This window comes from Halichoerus grypus, chromosome 4, assembly GCF_964656455.1.
Source record: "Halichoerus grypus chromosome 4, mHalGry1.hap1.1, whole genome shotgun sequence".
Classification (NCBI taxonomy): Eukaryota; Metazoa; Chordata; class Mammalia; order Carnivora; family Phocidae; genus Halichoerus; species Halichoerus grypus.
The window spans coordinates 149,341,528-149,350,128 of record NC_135715.1 but is presented as its reverse complement, the minus strand read 5'-3'; the positions used below and the strand labels follow the sequence as shown (position 1 = coordinate 149,350,128).

The following is an 8,601-nucleotide window of genomic DNA, read 5'->3' as shown; positions in this document are numbered from 1 at the left end:
ACTGTTGCTTTCACACCAAAGTGGCAAAATTATATTCACACTAACAAAATAAAACAAAACCACAATAACTACAAAATGTAAAAGAATTTACATAGGAATATCTTATTACTTATTTTTTTTATTGTGTCTTGAATTTTTTTGTTGTAGTCAAAATATTCCCAACTCACATTTTAGTGTAATGCTTTTTTTTTAAGTGCTGCTTACATAAGGTATCTATGACTATAGCAATCATTTCCTATCTGAATAAAAGAGTAAGATGTGGGAGACAGGACTTAAATTATGAAATATTAATGTAAGAAAATAAAACTTTATCAAATTTTATTATTTAAAGCCAAATATCTAATATTATATTGTTGCTGTTAGACTGTAATCCTGTAAGTGTTTTGCTGTCATTTTTGCAATTATTAAGATGATCTGATAATATGTTGGCTATTAATTCACCACAAAATAAATAATTTACTGCAATGCCATTTCCAGATTTATGTAATCAATAAGTCTTGATATGTTAAAGTGAAATCTGAGAAGTGAGAGGAAAGAATGTGAAATTAATGTATGACTTAACTTGGAAAAGGAACTGATTAGAGTGAGATTTCGAGATGGAAAAAGCATTTGAGCAAATCTGTGAAGTAGGAACCAGAGTGCTCGCTGGCTTAGGCGTGGAATTGAAGACAGGAGGAAGAGATGTAAGAAAACAGGTAGTTGGATAAATTCAATTTTAATTTACACCTGTAATTTGATTATGATCATTGAATCTCTATTTATTCTTTAGTTAATAAATAATTCTGTATAATGAGTACACTTCCCACCAAAACTCAAATGAAGAATGTGAAAAAAACAAAGTTGTCAGTTAAGTTCATGTTTTTCCTTATATTTAGTCACAGTCATACCATTAGGAAGAACATGGACACATTGCATTTAATATAATGTATATATTTACTTATTTTTTCAAAATAAAACTTATGTGCCTCATATGCTACTGCAGGGCAAAAAAAATAATGGCTTATGCATAAACTTATTAAAGACGGCATCCTTTTCTTTTCTTTTCTTTTCTTTTCTTTTTTTCTGAATTACGGTAAGATTCCTGAGAAAGAGAATTGGAAAAGAACACATCCTGCTTGTACTTGGAATAGATGAATTTTCAGAGGTCAATGCATTCCCTATGAGATTTTATATTATTGTGTTCTCATTTTGATGAGAAGCACACACCCGTATGCACACATATGTATACTCTGGATAATAAGAATGACAATTTTATAATCAAGAGGTGCCAAACAGTAGTGCCTGCATTTATGTTTGTATTTACAGCTTTTTGTTGTCAAATGAAACTACTGTAATTGAGTTGAGAACAGTGGAAAAGGCAGAAGTCAAATAATTAATTAATATATAAATGTTGAACTTTCTCCAAGTTCAAATGCTGTCATGGCTTGATTTGTAAATCACGGTTTCATAGTAGTTTGAAAAGACAAACACGGTAGGAAAACTTGAGGTGAGAATGAAACAGAAGGCATAAGGAGGAGAGAGTAGCACTTTCTTAAGTATGCCGTCTTATGTAATTTTGACATTTGAAAGCACGTAACATTCTACCTATTTTTAGATATAAATTAAGATAAATGGTAACTCAAAAACTGAAAGAACACTGAAACAAATGTCCTAATTGTAATTCCGTTGACTACCATAAACATGCTATAGGGAAAGTAAGTGAAATAACAAACTAATCAAAGTAATTTATGAACACAGTATTTATATACCCTTAGTCTTGAGCAAAGTAGCGTGTGAAGACTCACAGACAAATCCTGAAGTATTTTTAATAGGTTTGTTGATTGTACTAGTGTAGACAAAACATTCTGAAACTATTTTAGATGCATTAACTAGTTGAACAAATGGGTAAACGTTTTGATGTTGGGAACCAGAGGTTTCACTATGGAAAAACAATTGAATGGGGGAAAGGCAAATATAAGCCCAATAGGACTAGATTGGAATTGGATGTACTACTGTGAACTTATGTTTTCTTAAATACTTTATTAGTGTGCATGTGTGTGACTGTTTATGTATACATGTACATATGTATGTGGGTATCTATAGTTTAGATAAGTATATGTATATGCATGTATATATATGCATATTTTTCTTAGCTCTGTCCAAGGAAAGATAAGGAAGAAATGACACCCCAGTGGCAATGAACCCACCTAGTGCCCCTAACTTCTTCTCGTTACCACTCTTCCTTAAAATGAACAAAGGCACCTTGAAAAATCTGATACCAGGGCTGGGCACAGTAAGTACAAGATGGTTCTGGTGCTTCTTGTTATGCCAGAAAATAAGGAAGTACTAAAAAAAAAAAAAAGTGACAGGAACTTGTCATAAGGATACAACTGCCAGTTTGAAGGTGCACTTATTGATCAAATCTGGGACAATTTTAGCACCAGTGAATTATTTATTAGCATTAATGAATTATAATCCACTGAATGAATGGGAATTCATGAGTCCATATTGACAATAAGTAGAGAAATGAATAATTAAAGAAAGGAGATCTCTTCCTTACAGTAAATACAGTAAATACACATAACTGATCATTGTGGAGGGAATGTTAAAGTTGGGAAATAATCATTTGATAAACAGTATGTTCTACATAGAATTAGGCAAAATAATGAATGTACGACAAACTTAAAAAGAATTTTTTATTAGGAGTAGGATATTTGCATTGTCTTACAGTGTCTCCCCATAGACTAACTATTAATTTCAAGGGAGAAAAACTCATAATTATACAGTGGGGATTTCGGCACTCTTTTAATGAGGTGATCAAAACTGACATCACCAATAAAGGATAGATGGATATGATATATCTCCAGATGTGATAACCTAGAAAGATACAGCACAGCTATACAGTATTCTAGCTGAGAATACAGTAACAACCACCTACTCATGAAGAAACATCAGATAAACGTAAGAGAAGAACATGTGACTTAAAAAAGGGGTCTTTACTCTTCAAAACATCAACGTTATAAAAGATAAACACTGTTGGAGATGTTCAAGATCAAAGGAAACTAAAGAGAGATGGCAGATGGCACAATATCTGGCCTTAGACTGCATACTCTAATAGAGAGGCGAAATGGTGTAAAAGACATTATTAGAACAACTGACAAAATTGGAGTATTGATGCAAAATATAAGAATTATATCAATGTAAATTAACAAAACTGATCATTGTACTGTGATTACATAATAGAACTTTATTTTTCATATCCAGGGGCAAAGGGCCATGTAATTTATTCTTACATGGTTATGTGTATATATAACTTTCTCCCTAAGACCTGTAAGAAGGCAAGAATGTTCACTCTCACCACTTCTATTCATCATTGTATGAGAGATTCTACATAGGTAGTAAGGCAAGAAAAATAAATGAAAGCCATCCAGAATGGAAAATAAAAAAGTAGAACTACTAAGTGAGGTTAACACATTGCAGAATAACAGATAAACATGCTAAAATTAATTTTATCGTATATACTAGCAACATAAAATTGGAAATTTAAATTTAAAGAGATACCATTTACAATAGCATTAAAAGATAAAATACTTAACAAATCTGAAAAATATGTAGAAGGCCTATACACTGAATATTTTAAAACTCTGATGAAAGATTTCAAAGGAAATTTAAATAAATGGAGAGATATACCTCATTTATGAAATGGAACACAAAATAATGTTAAGATGTCAAATTGGACTATAAATTTTATGCAGTCTCAGTCAAAATCCTAGCAGGATTTTTTTTTTTTTTTGGTAGAAATTGTCAAGCTCATTCTAAGGTTCATATAGAAATACAAATCACCCAGGCGGCAGTTGGTTAAGCGATGGACTTTCGATTTCCACTCAGGTCACAATATCAGGGTCATGATGTCAGAGCCGTGAGATTGAGCCCCAGGTCAAGCTGCGTGTCCAGCGTGGAGTCTGCTTGAGATCCTCTTTCTTCCTCTGCTCCTCCTCCCACTTGTACATGCATGCGCGCTCTCTTTCTCTCTAAAATAAATAAATCTTAAAAAAAAAAAATGCAAATCACCCAGAATAAAGAAAAACAACTTGAAAAAGAAGAATAAAGTTGGATGATTAGGACTATCTGACTTTAGGACTTATTATAAATTACAGTAGTCAATATAGTGCGATCATAGTGTAAGGATAAACAAATAGACTGACAGAACATAATAGAAATTACAGAAGTAGACATATACATATATGGTCAATTGATATCCAAAAAAGATACAAAGTCAATTCCATGGAGAAAAAAATAGAATTCTTACATTGTGCTGGAATAATTGAGTATCCATTTATTTAAAAAAACATCTTGATCCATACTTTTCTCTATGTACAAAAATAAAGTCAAGGTAGTTCATAGACGTAAAGGAAGCACCAAAAACCATAAAACCACTAGAAGAAAATGTGAGAGAAAATCTTTTTGATTTTGGGTAAAGTTTTCTTAGATATAACACCAAAATCACAATATATAATATATCAAAGAAATAGCTGATATATGGAACATCATCAAAATTAAGCACTTTGTCTCTTTGAACAAAATCGTTAGAAAAGAGAAACCAAACATGGGGAGAAAACATTTGCAAACCACACATCTAATAGAGAACTTGTATTCAGAATACATAGAGAACTCTCAAAACTGAATAATGAAACAACAAACAACCCAATTAAAAAAAAAAAGAGTGTTTGCTTTGGCGGGGCATATACTAAAATTGGAACAATACAGAGTAGATTAGCATGGTTTCTGCAGAAGGATGACAAATTTGTGAAGTGTTCCATATTAAAAAAAAATTGAACAAAAGATTTCAATAGACTATCAAAAAATATATGTGTGTGTGTATATGTGTGTATGGTAAGAAGTACATGAAAAAATGGTAACATCATTAGTCACTGGAGAAATATAAATTAGAACAATTAGGTAACACTGCACACCCTTTAGTAAGTCTAAAATTAGAATGCTGATGAGGCTATATAAGAACTGAAACCCTTCTGCAGGGCTAGCACAAATGCAAAACGATACAACTGCTTTGAAAAACAGTTTTCAGTTCCTTAGGAAGTTAAATACACTTCTACCATGTGACCCAGTCATTTCATTTCTAGCTATTCACTCAATACAAAGGAAAGCATATATCCATACTTGCTCACGAATGTTATTTGCAATAACTCTAAACTGGAAACAATCCCTATCTCTAACAACAGGTCAATGGATAACAAATTGTAGAATCTGGTATACAATGGAATACTACTCAGTTATAAAAAGCAATGAACTAAGGAGTCAGTCACCAGTCTTGATACATATGAAAATAATTATGCTCATTGCAAGAAACCAAACTTAAAGTATGTAATATATGACTCTACTTTTATGAAACTTTATAAATGCAAATTCACCTATAATGACAGAAAACAAATAAATGATTTTCTGGGATGGAGGGTAGGTAAAGTATGTACAACACCTTTAGAGATATAAAATAATAAACACACAATTGTTTATATGTTAAATTCGCTATTTCCTATATTAAAAAAAAACAAGGTTGCATACAATTAACCAAGTAAAGTAGCCTCTTAATGCATAAAAGAAAATACTCCAATAAGACAAATTTTTAAAGAACTGTTGATTTGAAGGATTCTTTACAAATCAGTCATTATTAAAGAATTACTCCCTTGAAACTATTGCTGAGACACACACCATTTTTAAAATATGGAAATTTCATAACTTTTTCTACAAAGTTTTTAATTTGTATGCCTGAGTATATTCCTAGCAAGTAACTCATTTAAGGAAAATAAATTTTTTTGAAATATTTTTTTCTCCAAAGAAAGAAAATGCTCTATATAACAAGAATATGGCCTTAGGAAAAGAGGCAGATGGTTTTAATTGCTGGGAAAGTTCATGGAAATATATTAGTAACCACATGTTTCATATAGAAAATCACCTCCTTAAGATGCTCAATTTCACAAATGCATAAAGAATAGCCAGGTAGCAAAACGACCCACCAAAGATGTGATAGTCTAATTCCAAGAACCTGTGAATAAGTTAAATTCCAATGCAAAAGAAATTAAAGAAGCAGATGGAATTCAGGTGGCTAATCAGGGGGCTTTAAAGTAGTATGATTATCCCAGATGATCTGCCTGGGCTCAAGGTAATCACAAGGTTTCTTAACTGTGGAATAGCAAGGCAGAAGCGTTAGAGTAATATGATGTGAAAAAGATTCAACCAGCCATCGCTGACTTTGAAAATGGAAGGAAGCCACAAATCAAGTAATGTGGCGGCCTCTAGAAGCTGGAGAGGGCAAGGAAACACTCTCCTCTAGAGCCTCCGGAAAAGAATACAGCCCTGCCAACTCCTTGATTTTAGCTTATGAGACTCATTTTGGACTCCTGATCTCCAGAATTGTAAGATAACAAATGTGTGTTGTTTTAAGCCCCTAGGTGTGTAGCATTTCGTTACAACAGCAATAGACAACTAATACAATCTTTACTATTTTGAATTGGGATAAAAGACTATGGCTCTGCCTTCCAGGAAATTACCGTCCTGGGATTTCTGTTACACAAATGAATGTATAGAACGACAGTTTTCCTCAAGTTGCATCATGAGCTAAATATTCTCTGTGTAGTATCTGTTGAGATTAAACTAGTTATCTCAAATTAAAATTCATGAGCTAAGAAAAAGAGGGGATAAAAGTGACAATATTACCTCAAAAATCCTTTAATTTGTTAAACAGGAGATTTATAACTTGTGCTCTTCCTTAAAGTTTTGATGGATTTTGTCAACAGATGCTCTAGAGAAGGTGGAAAGAAGTCTTGGATTTTAATGAAAATATATCTTGCTGTCACCTCCCAAATGGACAGAGATCTGCTACTGTGGCAAGTGCAATTTGTTTATTTTTTTTTATTTTTATTTATTTATTTATTTATTTTTTATTTTTTTAAGTGCAATTTGTTTAGAACTTCCATACATGCTTCCCTTGCCAAATATAATATAATATAATATAATATAATATAATTATTATTACCACAACTATTACCACTAATATTTTAATGCCTCAGTTACCTATAGAAAGCTATAACTTTTTTTTTCCTTTGCAGATTTTGTATATCAAAATAGAAAAAAAAACAAAATAGAGAGCACCATTCAAATTTATAAAATTCTCCAATAATTTTATTAAAAACTATGTGGTTTATTTTGGCACAGTGTATATATTTTTGAAACATTCTTAAAAAACACAGCAAGAGAAAGAAAACTATACAAGGCCCTCCCCACCCACTCATCATCACCACCAAAGACTGAGTTTTTAACTGACACTATGAATGGAAATATATTAACTTCTCATTCTTTTATCCAGAAGTCATGTCTAACACTGCCAATGTGTAATACGTGTTCTGACCACCCTATTCTTGACCTCAGATGGCACCTGTCCTCAAATGAAATGGGAGCATTTATACGGGAACTAGAAATGGTGTGTGTCATTAGGATATGACAGCCAAAGAGGATTTTTTTGAAAAATATTGTTTATTCCAAAAAAGCATGCCCTTCACTATTGTAGAATTGTCTCTTGACTTTTTCCACTAAAAAAATTTACCAAACACTAAAAAGAAAGGATAATTATATAATATGATAGAGGTGCTAAATATTGCTACAATGGCAATCGTATTATGGCAGTGCTATGTAAATGTATCAAATTAACATGTTGTACACCTTAAATTTACACAATGTTACATATAAATATACATACTCAATAATTCTTTTATGTGAAAGATAGGACATGTTTATATTGTCTTGTACTCATTGGATATTTTATATATGGATCACTGTTTACATACACATCCAAAGAAACCAACGGTGTACTGATTCCTCATGAGATTTGAGCCTCAAATACTTTCCTAATGAAATATAGCTTAAAAATTTGGAATTTACTTTGTATAGAAAACCAGTTGGTCTAGGCAAACTAGACCTAGTGATTGATTTTTATTACACTTTTTCTTTTTTGTTTTTTAAATATTTTATTTATTTGTCAGAGAGAGCAAACAATCAGGGGAAGCAGCACGCAGAGGGAGAAACAGACTCCCCACTGAGCACGGAGCCTGATGCGGGGCTCGATCCCAGGACCCTTGGGATCATGACCTGAGTTGAAGGCAGACGCTTAGCTGACTGGGCCACCCAGGCATCTCTAATTTTTATTACACTTTTTCAAGGAGGATGAGAATTCAAGAACATTTATGTGTTTTCTCTTGATTTGATAATTATATCTAGTGTTTGAAGCCTCTCATTACCATTCTCTTATCCTTTATTATCATATTTACTTGGTAGAAATATCAGTGTAACAGGATTTTAATGAGTTTGCTTAAACTTTCTCATTCTATTCTGACCAACATAGCCATATTGAATTATATATATAAAGTCACATTTAGTACCTTCTACATGTTGTAGCTTCTATAAGCTATAATGAAGAATTCTAAGATAAAATTAGATTGGAGAAAAGCAGACTCTGTGTAGCTATACTAATGAATATGAAAATAAATTAAATGCAATTATCCAAAAAGTTAAAAAAAAAAAGGTATGGTATCAGAGGTTGAGGTCTATGTT

At 32.0% G+C, this 8,601-nt stretch overlaps 1 non-coding gene across 1 annotated transcript; it reads left to right on the top strand.

Annotated features, from left to right (window-relative positions):
- The first annotated feature begins 4,704 nt into the window (after positions 1 to 4,704).
- On the top strand, positions 4,705 to 4,805 carry LOC118553073 (U6 spliceosomal RNA). The gene has a single exon (XR_004925816.1). It is a non-coding gene; the product is annotated as a U6 spliceosomal RNA (small nuclear RNA).
- The last annotated feature ends 3,796 nt before the right edge of the window (positions 4,806 to 8,601 follow it).